Source organism: Lynx canadensis, chromosome A1, assembly GCF_007474595.2.
Source record: "Lynx canadensis isolate LIC74 chromosome A1, mLynCan4.pri.v2, whole genome shotgun sequence".
NCBI lineage: Eukaryota > Metazoa > Chordata > Mammalia > Carnivora > Felidae > Lynx > Lynx canadensis.
This window is the reverse complement of record NC_044303.2, coordinates 196,589,007-196,603,712: the sequence shown is the minus strand read 5'-3', so window position 1 is coordinate 196,603,712 and position 14,706 is coordinate 196,589,007.

The window sequence follows — 14,706 nt, the reverse complement described above, 5'->3', positions numbered from 1 at the left end:
GACATCCCAAGAAAGCCCATTCTGTTCTATTTTCAGATAGCTCTCAAAACATTCCTTCTTAGAGCAAACTAAGATCTGCCTATCTTCAACTGACCCTCTTTAGTTCTACGTCAGCCCTCTGGTTGGCTCCCAAAGCCCCAACATACCTCCGAGGTTTGCTCAGAGTCTCCATGACCTCCATGATTTCCCCGTCTCTAGACCAAACATTTTGGCCTATTTTAGAATCCAAGAGAGTTTTTATATCCTAGATTGATCAATTACGTAGTTAAGATTTTGTTCGGACACCCATAGCCAGAAGGGAACACAAATGTGATGTTTATGTTTCAAGTTGGCTGGGCCATATCCAGATACTTGGTCAAACACTTCTTGGTGTTGCTGTGAAGACTTTTTTGTTTTTGTTTTTGTTTTTTTTAGATGAGATTGACTTTTTCATAAGTAGACTTTGAGTAAAGCAGATTACCCTGCATAATGGGGGCAGACCTCACCCAGTCAGTTGAAGGCCTTAAGAAAAAGACTGACCAGGGGCACCTGGGTGGCTCAGTCAGTTGAGCATCCGACTTCAGCTCAAGTCATGATCTCACAGTTCGTGGGTTTGATCCCCGAGTCAGGCTCTGTGCTGAGAGCTCAGAGCCTGGAGCCTGCTTCAGATTCTGTGTCTCTGCCTCTCTCTGCCCCTCCCTTGCTCACTCTCTGTCTTTCTCTCAAAACTAAATAAATATTTAAAAAAATAAAATAAATCAAGCTCTCTTTTTACACACACACACACACACACACACACACACACACACACACACCATCAGATTGGTTGTGTTTCTTTGGAGAACCGTCACAAATACACTCAGTTTTCAAGCCTTTCGGCACAACCTCAGAACCAGAAAGAGAAGTCTTTGTTGATCCCTCGTCTTCCTCTCCATATCCTGTCATTTATTCACTCCACAAAAGAGCATTATTCTGCACGAGGTGCTGGTGATAGAAAAGAGAATGTGGCAACCAATATTGCAACCTCTGAACTGATCAGACCCTACCCCAGATCGCTAGTGCAATGACACAGAATTTAGACTCTGTAGTCAGACAGCTCTGGGCTCGTATTCTGCCTTTGACAACGGCCAGCTCGTGACCTTGGAAAACTGCCCAGCCTTCCCGAGCCTCGGCTTAGTTTCCCCATATGTAAAAGGAAGAGTTTGCTGTAAGTGATCTTTAATTTTCCCTTTAATTCTGGAAGTGCAGTGTCTTTATTGAAAATTCAGGAAGATGGGGCGCCTGAGTGGCTCAGTCGGGTAAGTGGCCAACTTCGGCTCGGGTCATGACCTTGTAGTTTGTGAGTTCGAGTGCTGCATTGGGCTCTGTGCAGACAGCTCAGAGCCTGGAGCCTGCTTCGGATTCTGTGTCTTCCCCTCTCTCTGCCCCTTCCCTGCTCATGCTCAGTGTCTCTCTGTCTCTCAATAATAAATAAATGTTAAAAAATTTTTTTTAAAAACTATAAGCGATCAAAATTGCACCAGCATTCTTCTCGAAACTAAAACTAGAACAAGCAATCCTAAAATTCATATGGAACCACAAAAGGCCCCGAATAGCCAAAGGAATTTTGAAGAAGAAGACCAAAGCAGGAGGCATCACAATCCCAGACTTTAGCCTCTACTACAAAGCTGTCATCATCAAGACAGCATGGTATTGGCACAAAAACAGACACACAGACCAATGGAATAGAATAGAAACCCCAGAACTAGACCCACAAACGTATGGCCAACTCATCTTTGACAAAGCAGGAAAGAACATCCAATGGAAAAAAGACAGCCTCTTTAACAAATGGTGCTGGGAGAACTGGACAGCAACATGCAGAAGGTTGAAACTAGACCACTTTCTCACACCATTTACAAAAATAAACTCAAAATGGATAAAGGACCTAAATGTGAGACAGGAAACCATCAAAACCTTAGAGGAGAAAGCAGGAAAAGACCTCTCTGACCTCAGCCGTAGCAATCTCTTACTCGACACATCCCCAAAGGCAAGGGAATTAAAAGCTAAAGTGAATTACTGGGACCTTATGAAGATAAAAAGCTTCTGCACAGCAAAGGAAACAACCAACAAAACTAAAAGGCAACCAACGGAATGGGAAAAGATATTTGCAAATGACATATCGGACAAAGGGCTAGTATCCAAAATCTATAAAGAGCTCACCAAACTCCACACCCGAAAAACAAATAACCCAGTGAAGAAATGGGCAGAAAACATGAATAGACACTTCTCTAAAGAAGACATCCAGATGGCCAACAGGCACATGAAAAGATGTTCAGCGTCGCTCCTTATCAGGGAAATACAAATCAAAACCACACTCAGGTATCACCTCACGCCAGTCAGAGTGGCCAAAATGAACAAATCAGGAGACTATAGATGCTGGAGAGGATGTGGAGACACGGGAACCCTCTTGCACTGTTGGTGGGAATGCAAATTGGTGCAGCCGCTCTGGAAAGCAGTGTGGAGGTTCCTCAGAAAATTAAAAATAGACCTACCCTATGACCCAGCAATAGCACTGCTAGGAATTTACCCAAGGGATACAGGAGTACTGATGCATAGGGGCACTTGTACCCCAATGTTCATAGCAGCACTGTCAACAATAGCCAAATTATGGAAAGAGCCTAAATGTCCATCAACTGATGAATGGATAAAGAAATTGTGGTTTATATACACAATGGAATACTACGTGGCAATGAGAAAAAATGAAATATGGCCTTTTGTAGCAACGTGGATGGAACTGGAGAGTGTGATGCTAAGTGAAATAAGCCATACAGAGAAAGACAGATACCATATGGCTTCACTCTTATGTGGATCCTGAGAAACTTAACGGGAACCCATGGGGGAGGGGAAGGAAAAAAAAAAAAAAAAAAAGGACGTTAGAGTGGGAGAGAGCCAAAGCATAAGAGACTGTTAAAAACTGAGAACAAACTGAGGGTTGATGGGGGGTGGGAGGGAGGGGAGGGTGGGTGATGGGTATTGAGGAGGGCACCTTTTGGGATGAGCACTGGGTGTTGTATGGAAACCAATTTGTCAATAAATTTCATATATAAAAAAAAAAAACTATAAGCGAAAATGCAGGAAGAGAAAAATCGTAAATAGTAACAGTCAACCAGTAAAATGACAAAGAATACTGAAACAAGACTGATAAATAAGATGCAGAATTAGTTAATACTCTATAGGGCAATAGAACATCTACTTCAGGGCCCAGAAAAAACCCGTACATGAATATATGCTCCATACATATTATGGATACAAATAAGTGGTGCTTACCAGTCATAGGCTCTTCCACATTCGTGATTTTGCTCGATCCCACTTCCTCCTCACTAAAATCCCTTGAGGAAGGTATTGCCATTCACATTTGTAGAAGGGAAACCTGAGGCTCGTAGACATTAAATACTTTGCCCAAGGTCACACAGTAAGTGCCAGAGCCAGGGTTTAAACTCAATTAAAAAAAATATTTTTTAATATTTATTTTTGAGAGAGAGAGAGACAAAGCACAAGCAGGGGAGGGACAAAGAGAGAGAGAGAGAGAGAGTGTCACAGAATCCGAAGCAGGCTCCAGGCTCTGAGCTGTCAGCACAGAGCCTGACGCGGGGCTTGAACTCATGAATCATGAGATCATGACCTGATCCGAAGTCAGGCACCTAACCGACTGAGCCACCCAGGCGCCCCCCAATATTTTTTAAAGATTTTACTTTTGTATAATCTCAATAGCCAACATAGGGCTTGAACTCACAAGCCCGAGATCAAGAATTGCATACTCCACTGACTAAGCCAGCCAGGTACCCCTCAAACTCAATTTTTAAAATCTCTAAACTACACGATCATGCATCCTTTTGCTTAGGGATTTGGGCCATTTGGGAAGAGTTTAAGAAGTCTGGGATCTGTTTCCAGCACAGCGTTCTCTCCAAATAGTTTGGCAAAGTGTAACTTTAAAAATATTAAAAATATAATTTTTATGCATGCATGTAATGAGCATGCATGCAAGTTTTCCTTAGGTGTTTAACAAAGGAACCGGCAGGATGCCAAAGAATGCTGGAATACGATTGATGGGTTAAATGCAAAGTTGTTAATGCCCTAGAGGGCAATAAAACACAACTTTGGGGCTACCTTTTAGAAGTCATTTGCATCTCTACTGGACAAACCAAACTAAACCAAACCAACAGATTTATACCTTATTAAACTTTCTACAAGTTAGGATCTAACTTTACAGAGTTGCAAAATGTAGACCCTTAAATTAACAGTAAATGGTAAATCAAACAAAGGTACACACCCCTGGAGAGTCAGATGATCTTTAGGCAGACTTGCGAAGCCGTGCCCTTGCATGATGTTAACAAGACATCTACATGAAGACCTCTAGTCCTCCTTTTGGTTTATTTCCCAGTTCTGGATAATTTTTATAACTCCTCCTCTATGATCACAAACTTCAAAAATTATTCATGATCATAAAAATGGCTGATTTCATTATATTTGGGGGCTATTTGACCTGTCCTATTTGCATAGAAGCCTCATCGTTTTGCGTGGTCAGTAAATGTGGAGCGTATGGTATTGAACAACTACTACAGCCAGAGCATTGACTTCTGTTTGGACATTTCACAAAGAACTATGATTGAATTTTCAATACCCACTATCCTTCCAAAGATATTCTTATCTTGATTGAGATATAAATCACATAGCATCCAATTCATTCATTTAAAGTACACGATACGTTGGCTTTTAGTACGTTCACAGAGTGGTGCAACTATCATCACAACCAGTTATAGAAGATTTTCATTACCCCAGATTGCTGAGTAATATTCCACTGTTTGCTCATGAAGTTTTAGTCCTGAAGTTTTCTTCTAAGAGTTTTACAACTTTAACTCTTTCATTTATGCCTTTGATCCATTTTTAGTTTATTTTTGTATATGGTATACTGGATTTCTTTATTCTGTTGCCCTTGGATATCTAATTGTCCCAGCACCAATTCTTGGAGAGACTGTTCTTTCCCCCCACTTAATTGTTTTGCCACTCTTCTCGAAAATCAGTTGACCATAAATGTGAGGGTTTATTTCTGGACTCTCAATTATTTCACCATCAATCTATGTACCTATCACTATTCCAGTACTACACTGTTGATCATTACAGCTCTGTAAGTTTTGAAATTGGAAAGTAGGAATCCTTCCACTTTCTTTTTGTTGGAGTTCTTCTTGTTTAGGAGTGTTTGGGCTACTTGTGATCCTTTGCATTTTCATCATATGAATTTAATTTATAAGCTTGTCCATTTCTGCAAGAAAAAGCAATTGGGATTTTGGTAGAAATTGCATTGAATTTGTGTCTATTGAGATGATTATGTCATTTTTCCTTTATTCTCTTGATACGGTATATTACATTAATTGATTTTTGCATATTAAACCAAACTTGCATTCCTGGGGTAAATCCCACCTGGTCATGGTATACAAATTTTGTTATTTATTTCTGAATTCCATTTGTTGGTATTTTGTTGAGGATTTTTGTGACTATAAGAAACATCGGTCTATAGTTTTCTTGTGGTATCTTTGTCTTGTTTTGGTATCGAGGTAATATTGGCCTCATAGAATGAGTTGGGAAGTATACATTCCTCTTATATTCTTTGGAAGAGTTTGTGAAGAAGTGGTATTTATTCTTTTTTAAATATTTGGTAGAATTCACCAGTGAAACCATCTGGTCCTGGGCTTTTCTTTTTATAGAATTTTGTTTTTGTTTTTGTTTTATTTTTTGATATATATATGTGTATATATTTTGGATTACCAATTCAATCTCTTTACTTGTCATGGATCTATTCAGATTTTCTCAGATTTTCTGTTTCTCTTCGAGTCAGTTTGAGTAGCATACGTTTTTCTGGGCATTTGTCCATTTCATCTAAGCTGTCTAGTTCATTGGCAAAGAGTTGCATGTAGTATTTCCTTGTAATTCTTTTTATTTCTGTAAGGTCAGTACTAACGACCCCTCTTTTATTCCTGACTTGAGTCATTTGAAGTTTTGTTTTTCTTTAGTTCAATTAGAAGTCTGTCAATCTTGCTTTTTTCAAAGAAGCAACTTTTGGTTTCCTTGATTTTCTTAATTGTTTTTCTGTCCTCTATGTCATTAATATCCATTCTAATTCTTATCGTTTCCTTCCTTGTCTTGCTTTTGTTTTAGTTTGGTCTTCTTTTTCTGGTGTTGATGAGGTTGTTGATATGAGACCTTTTTTTTTTAATGTAGGCACTTATACCTATACAGTTTCCTCTGTGTGCTGTTTTGTTGCATCCCATAGACTTTTTATGTTGTGTCCTCATTTTCATGCATCTTATTTTCTTTTTTCTTTTTCTTTTATTTTTTTTTTAATTTTAGAGAGAGAGAGAGCATGAGTAGGGGAAGGACAGAGGGAAAGGGAGAGAGAGAATCCCAAGCAGGCTCCAGGCTCATCCCTCAGTCCAATGTGGGGCTGGATCCCACCACCCCAGGATCATGACCTGAGCCAAAACCAAGAGTCAGGCGCTCAACCGACTGAGCCACCCCGGTGCCCCCGTGATTTCTTCTTTGATACACTGGTTATTTAGTAGTATGATGCTTAATTTCCACATATTTGTTAATATCCCCAATTTCTTTTTGCTATTAATTTCCAACCTCACACCATCCTGACTAGAGAATGTGGTTGGAAAGATTTCAGCCAATTTAAATGTATTGAGACTTATGTTGCAGCCTGAAATCTGGTCTAATATTCTATGTAAGGAGAATGTGTATTCTTCTGTCATTGGGTAGATCTGTATTTTAAATCCAGCTTGTGTACAATACTGTTCAATTCTTCCATTTCCTTGTTAATCTTCTGTCCAGTTGTTCTATCCAACATTGAAATTGAGGTATGAGAGTCCCTGAAAATTATTATTACACTGTCTACTTCTCCCCTCAATTCTATCAACCTTCATGGTGTATGTGTGTGTGTTGCTAGGTGCATATATGTTTATAATTTCCTCATGGCTTTATGCTTTTATCATTAGAAAATGTGCCTCCTTATTTCTAGTGACATTTTGCTTAAGAATCTATTTTTTCCTGTATCAGTATAGCCACTCCAGCCTTCTTATGGTTGCTGTTTACTTTGCGTCATACATCTTTTCTATCCTTTTACTTTCAATCTGTTCATGTGATGGCATCTAAAGTGTGCCTTTTGTAGATAGCATGTAGTTGGAGCCTGTTTTTTTTTTTTTTATCTAGTCTGAAAAATCTCTCCTTTTTGATTGGACTGTTTGATTCATTTACACTTAATAATATCATTAATATAGTTGAATTTACATCTGCCATTTCATTTTTTATATCATACTTTTTTTTATCTTTGTTCCTTCTTTGCTGCTATCTTTTATATCGAGTGGATATTTTCTAGTGTTAATATTTTAATTATTCAATGATTGATGTCTTTGCTCATCTATTCCAATATCATCCAAAACTAAAAAACCAAAGCTAAAACCAAAGCTAAAAAATCAATCTCTATCAGGCTCTACTTGCAGTCCCTAAAAATAAGAGACTTCATCTTTTTCTCAAGGTCTCTAACATTTCCTAGGGTTGGTGACCTGATAGCAAATGAACTTCCTTACCAGTATAATGTTGGGACACTGTGAACCACAGAATAGGCTCACCAGACCAGTCTCCTGGAAGGTCATTATACGCACAGAAGGTATAACTCTTGTTCCTTATAGCCAATTAGATGAAATTTTTTTTTTCTCAAATATAAAACCTTTTAGATGGATTTGTTTGTGTAATAGATTTGTCCAATTACATCCTGGTAAAGAGGAGGGCAGTTTCTTTTGATCTTTACAAATAAATTAATTTCTAGGGACTCAGTAAAAGTGCTCACTCTTGAATTCTGAGGGTCAATGGGAACAAGATATCACTAAAAAAATATTTTCTTTTAGTTTGCATAAGCATAGCTTGCTAAATTGAGCCTTAGAGATAGGTCTAGAAGAAAGTAGAAAAGGAAAAAAAAAGGGAAAAAGGACTTCCTTACAAGCACATCAAATACAAAGCATTAAAAACAATCCAATACCATTCTAAAACAAACAACCACAATTATATTCCCCTAATGAACTTATTTGGCTCATGTGATTTATTCTTTTCATTTTTTAAAATAATTTATTGTCAAGTTAGCCAACATACAGTATATACGGTGTGCTCTTAGATTCCCATGATTCATCACTTACATACAACACCTAGTGCTCACCCTACAAGTGCCCTCCTCAGTTCTCATGGCCCATTCCCCCCCACCCACCCATCAACCCTCAGTTTGTTCTCTGTGTTTGAGTCTCTTATGCTTTGTTTCCCTCTCTGTTTGAAACTATTTTCCCCCTTCCCCTCTCCGATGGTCTTCTGTTAAGTTTCTCAAGTTCCACATGAGTGAAAACATATGGTATCTGCCTTTCTCTGACTGACTTATTTCACTTAGCATAATACCCTCCAGTTCCACCCACGTTGCTGCAAATGGCAGGATTTCATTCATTCTCATTGCCAAGTAGTATTCCATTGTATATATAAACCACATCTTCTTTATCCATTCATCAGTTGATAGACATTTGGGCTTTTTCCATGACTTGGCTATCGTTTAAAGTGCTGCTATAAACATTGGGGTACGTGTGCCCCTATGAATCATCACTCCTATATCCTTTGGATAAATTCCTAGTAGTGCTATCTCTGGGTCGTAGGGTAGTTCTATTTTTAATTTTTTGAGGAACCTCCACACTGTTTTCCAGAGTGGCTGCACCAGTTTGCATTCCCACCACCAGTGCAAGAGGATTCCCATTTCTCCATATCCTCGCCATCATCTGTTGTTTCCGGAGTTGTTAATTTTAGCCACTCTGACTGGTGTGAGGTGGTATCTCAATGTGGTTTTGATTTGTAGTTCCCTGATGATGAGTGATATCGAGCATCTTTTCATGTGTCTGTTGGCCATCTGGATGTCTTCTTTGGAAAAGCATCTATTCATGTCTTCTGCCCATTTCTTCACTGGATTATTTGCTTTTTGGGTGTTGAGTTTGGTAAGTTCTTTATAGATTTTGGATACTAACCCTTTATCCATTATGTCATTTGCAAATATCTCCTCCCATTCCATCGGTTGCCTTTTAGTTTTGTTTATTGTTTCCTTTGCAGTGCAGAAGCTTTTTATCTTGATGAGGTCCCAGTAGTTCATTTTTGCTTGTATTTCCCTTGCCTTTGGAGATGTGTAGAGCAAGAAGTTGCTGTGGCTGAGGTCAAAGAGGTTATTGCCTGTTTTCTCCTCTAGGGTTTTGATGGTTTCCTGTCTCACATTCAGGTCTTTCATCCATTTTGAGTTTATTTTTTTGTATGGTGTAAGAAAGTGGTCCAGTTTCATTCTTCCTCATGTTGCTGTCCAGTTCTCCCAGCACCATTTGCTAAAGGGACTGTCTTTTTTCCATTGGATACTCTTTTCTGCTTTGTCAAAGATTAGTTGGCCATACATTTGTGGGTCTAATTCTGGGTTCTCTATTCCATTCGTCTATGTGTCTGTTCTTGTGCCAACACCATACTGTCTTGATGATTACAGCTTTGTAGTAGAGGCTAAAGTCTGGGATTGTGTGCCTCCTGCTTTGGTTTTTTTTTTCAACATTACTTTGGCTATTCAGGGTCTTTTGTGGTTCCAAACAAATTTTAGGATTGTTTGTTCTAGCTTTGAGAAGAATGTCAGTGCAATTTTGATAGGGACTGCATTGAATGTGTAGACTGCTTTGGGTAGTATTGACATTTTAACAATATTTGTTCTTCCAATCCATGAGCATGGAATATTTTTCCATTTCCTTGTGTCTTCTTCAATTTCCTTCATGAGTCTTCTATAGTTTTCCGTATACAGATCTTTTACATCTTTGCTTAGGTTTATTCCTCGGTATTTTGTAGTTCTTGGTGCAATTGTAAATGGGATTAATTTCTTGATTTCTCTTTATGTTGCTTCATTATTGGTGTATAGAAATCCAACTGATTTCTGTACATTGATTTTGTATCCTGTGACTTTGATGAATCCATGTATCAGTTCTAGCAGCTTTTTGGTGGAGTCTTTGGATTTTCCATGTAAAGTATCATGTCATCTGCGAAAAGTGAACTTTTGACTTCTTTGCCAATTTGGATGCCTTTTATTTCATTTTGTTGTCTGATTGCTGAGGCTAGGACTTCCAACAGTACGTTAAACAACAGTGGTGAGAGTGGACATCCCTGCATGTTTCTGATCTCAGGGGGAAAGCTCTCAGTTTTTCCCCATTGAGGATGATATTAGCTGTGGGCTTTTCATATATGGCTTTTATGATGTTAAGGTATGTTCCTTCTATCTCAACTTGCTTGAGAGTTTTTATTAAGAAAGGGTGCTATATTTTGTCAAATACTTTTCCTACATCTATTGACAGGATCATATGGTTCTTATCCTTTCTTCTATTAATGTGATGTATTACATTGATTGGTTTGCAAATATTGAACCAGCCCTGCAGCCCAGGAATGAATCCCACCTGATCGTGGTGAATACTTTTTTTAATATACTGTTGAATTCGATTTGCTAGTATCTTGTTGAGAATTTTGGCATCATGTGATTTTCTTGACTCATAAACTTTGGATCAACAGCGTATTTGCGTGAAGTTGTTTGTTTCTGTACTAAAACGAGTCCTAGCAATCCTGATTCGGTCCTATGGTTCAGTCTATAGATATCTGCTTATGGTTACAATGTCAGTTTATGGTGAGAAGTCTGGCCCTATAAGCCTATTCCAGTTAAGAGTACCTGGTGCAATCTTTCTCGCCACGTCCCTGGGACTGTCCTTTGTTTGAGACACTTTAATGTGTGGCAGAGGACTTCAGGTAAGCATGTAGAGAAAGCAAAAACCACTTGTTGATTAGACTGAAGCCTCTGTTGATTTATTAGGCGAGGCAACTATATCAGAGAAGAGGAGAGTAAAATCCCACCGGGTTATGGTTTTTGCCAGTGTTTCCTCAAAAGTAAGAATGTATGGTGGAAATGGGGACACAGACAAATCTACTTTTAAAAATAAACATGGGGAAGATAGAATGTACTTTTTTTGATTGGATAGTTTATCGCATTTTGTGGGCTTAATACATAATGCAAATCCTGTAACAGTAGTAAGACGACTAAGAAATATGGAGCATTTTAAACATACATAATTAATTCTACCTACTCTCCCTCCTGATTGTGAATGAGAGACACATCATGGGTTATAACGTGAGAGATGAAGCCTCTGGCATTTTAGCTATCCAGGAAGCACCAAAGATGGTTTGACATGTGAAAAACCATTGCATTTTTATAAACTACCGAACTGATCTTGGGAAGGTAATGTCAAAAAGAATTTTCAAAAGAATCATCCCTAGCTTAAGACGGAAGTATACATGCCTGGAAACAATGAATGGTTGTAGCGTGGCTAACTAATTAAAAAAATTTTTCTTTAATGTCTATTTTTTTTAGGTTTATTTATTTATTTTGAGAGGGAGAGAGAGAGCACAAGCAGGGGAGGGGCAGAGAGAGGGAGAGACAGAATGCCAATCACTGATGGTACAGAGCCTGATACGGGGCTCAAACTCACCAACTGTGAGATCATGACCTGGGCCGAGATCAAGAGTTGGATGCTTAACCAACTGTGCCACCCAGGCACCCCAATGTCTGTTTATTTTTGAGAAAGAGCAGAGCGCCAGCAGGAGGGGCAGAGAGAGAGAGAGGGAGACACAGAATCAGAAGCAGGCTCCCAGCTCTGAGCTGTCAGCACAGAGCCCGACGCGGGGCTCAAACCCATGAACTTCGAGATCATGACCCGAGCTGAAATCGGATGTTTAACCCAGGCACCGCTGCTGCCTATTAATCAGAGAAGCAATATGCTAGTACTAAATAAACATAACTGTAGATGGGCACCTGTGTGGCTCATTCAGTTAAGCGTTGGGCTCAGGTCATGATCTTGTTGTTTGTGAGTTCAAGCCTTGCGTCAGGCTCCGTGCTGTCAGTGCAGAGCCTGCTTGGGATTCTCTTTCTCTCTCTCTCTGCCCCTCCCCTGCTCATGCTCTCTCTTTCTCTCTCAAAATAAATAAACTTAAAAAAATAAACATAACTGTAGGTATGATTATAAGAAACTTTATTTAAGAAATGAGGAACTTCTGCTATTGTTTTGTTTTTAATATATGTGCTGCTGATGTGAGCACTGTTTTGTTTTTAAATAATCAAGGGCATGACAAAGCTCAAAACACAGCAAGTTATTCTGATCAGATATATACTATCTGCTGTTTGGGCAGATTATACAGAAATTAAAAATAACTTTCACTACCTCTTGCTAAGAACAAACTGAGGATGTGAGGGTGATCTGGCTGTGACATCCGTCACCTCATTGATTGCCAGGGTTGATTTGGCTGATCTGGCTCGCTAGGCAGGTGTCCCCTTTCTACCTCACTGCTCCCTGTACGTCCCTTCCCCTCCCAAAGCTGCACACAGTGGAAGAGGATGACCTTCCCCCATAGAGAAGTACTGTTCCTCTGTCAAGTGCATACAGGTCACTGTGCTCTCCTGCTAGAACCTCCAAACAAGCTCTCAAGGGCCATTTGTAGGAGAACGTAGGGTAGTTGAGCCTGCAAGACTCCAGACACATCCAAATGAGCCACTGCATGTGGCAGTCTGCCTTTCAGAAGAAGAAGAAGAAAAAGAAGAAGAAGAAGAAGAAGAAGAAGAATATTCTAAGACTAGTGTGTCATTTTAACATAGAGAAAAACAAAACCAAATTCTACCCGTGTGTTAATATAACAATTGCCAGAAAGACCTTTTTAAAGTCTTATGACTAAGCCCATTAAAACAGAGCCAATTTTATCAAAATTTTAACATACTTCATTGTTTCCTTTTAGACTCATAATTTGCAGGTATTATAAACCAAGGAGACAAAGTTTCCTGGGGTGTCTGGGTGGCTCATTCGGTAAGCATCCGGACTTTGGCTCAGGTCATGATCTCACGGTTTGTGACATCAAGCCCCATGTCGGGCTCTGTGCTGGTAGTTAAGAGCCTGGAGCCTGCTTTGGATTCTTTGACTCCCTCTCTCTCTGCCCTTCCCCTGTTCGTGCTCTCGCTCTCTCTCTCTCTCTCTCTCTCTCTCACAAAATTTAGTAAACATTTAAAAAAATTTTTTTAAAGGAAACAAAGTTTCCTTTTCATCAAACTTCTACAACTTACACATTCAAAATTTGTCTTTGCTAATCTTTCACATTCTGGCACAGTTTTTTACTTCAAGAGGAAATTACTCTCTTTTTCCTTTGATAACAAAATTACACTCATAATCTTATTCTATATTCATATTTCTTTACTATTCCAGTTCTTAAGATAGTCTCAATGCCCCATATAAATTACAATGTTTTCTAGGTTTATACACTTATTTGAAGAGAATTGTCATTGTTACAGAGTAGATTTTTCTTCTTGAAAGATGACATGTTCATACATTTGATCATATCTTATTTTGTGTATCTTAAAAAAAAGATTTTTCTAGTTTTCATCATATTGAATAAAATGAGATCCTAGCCATTTCTCTTTTTTCCTGCTTTATTGAGATACAATTGACACTGAACATTGTGTAAGTCTAAGGTGCCCAACATGTTGATATGATACATTTAAAAACTGCAAAATGATTACTGCCATCGTATCAGCTACCACTTCCATCTGGTCACATAGGTACCATTTCTTTTCTGTGGTGACAACATTGAGATCTTAGCACATAAATTACATCTTTTAAGTAATGTAAATACCTTCTATTTCCTCAAGTAAATAACTGCAGGCAGGTAACTGAGTATGGTTTGAAATATACAAACATTAAGTGGACCAGCAAAACAAACATTTACAAACCTATAACCACACACATCCCATTTGCATTTCTTAAAATGGCAAAATTGAACGTATACATTCATGAACCCCAAAGGTTTATCTACTCTCAAACATATAAAAATACAAGGCAAAGGTGAGTGTGTGTGTGTGTGTGTGTGTGTGTGTATACCATACTTAGTGATGAATGTTTTTGTGTTCTATCTTCCTTAGAAATTATCCAGACAGTAATTTAATATCACTCTAAATTCTTAAAGTGTAATGAAAATCTTGGAAATTATATTTAAGCTGATATATTATAGAGTAACCTAATCATTGATAATACAAATGATTCAGGAAATTCAGATTAACTACAGTCTCCATAATAAAACATAAAATGTGCTCCATCACTCCATTACATCAGCTCGTTTTATATTCTTCATGGTTTCACAAATTAATATCATTCTGGTTATTTATTTGTTTGCTTATTTATGGTGAACATTTCCCCTCTAGATGCCAATAACTATAAAGAGACTTTGTCTTATGGTGCCTGGTACACGTATGAGACTTTCCATGAAGAGTTTTGAATAAACACATGAATGAAATCTTTCCTCACAATCATTGGGACAGAAGGAATCGGTCTCATTTCACTGTTTTACAAGTGAGGAAACTGAGGCATTGATGATCATTTAGCTACTAAGTGACAGACTGAGGATTTTGGTTTCCTGATTTCCAAACCAATATACCACATTATTTCCCAAAACTAAATAAATAAATGTACTTGTACAAGTGAAAAACATATGAAAGAAGAAAATTCTTGTTTAAGTGTGATTCACAGAGAGGCATTCTGTGAGGCGTGTGAGCGCAGAGCCAGATGCGGG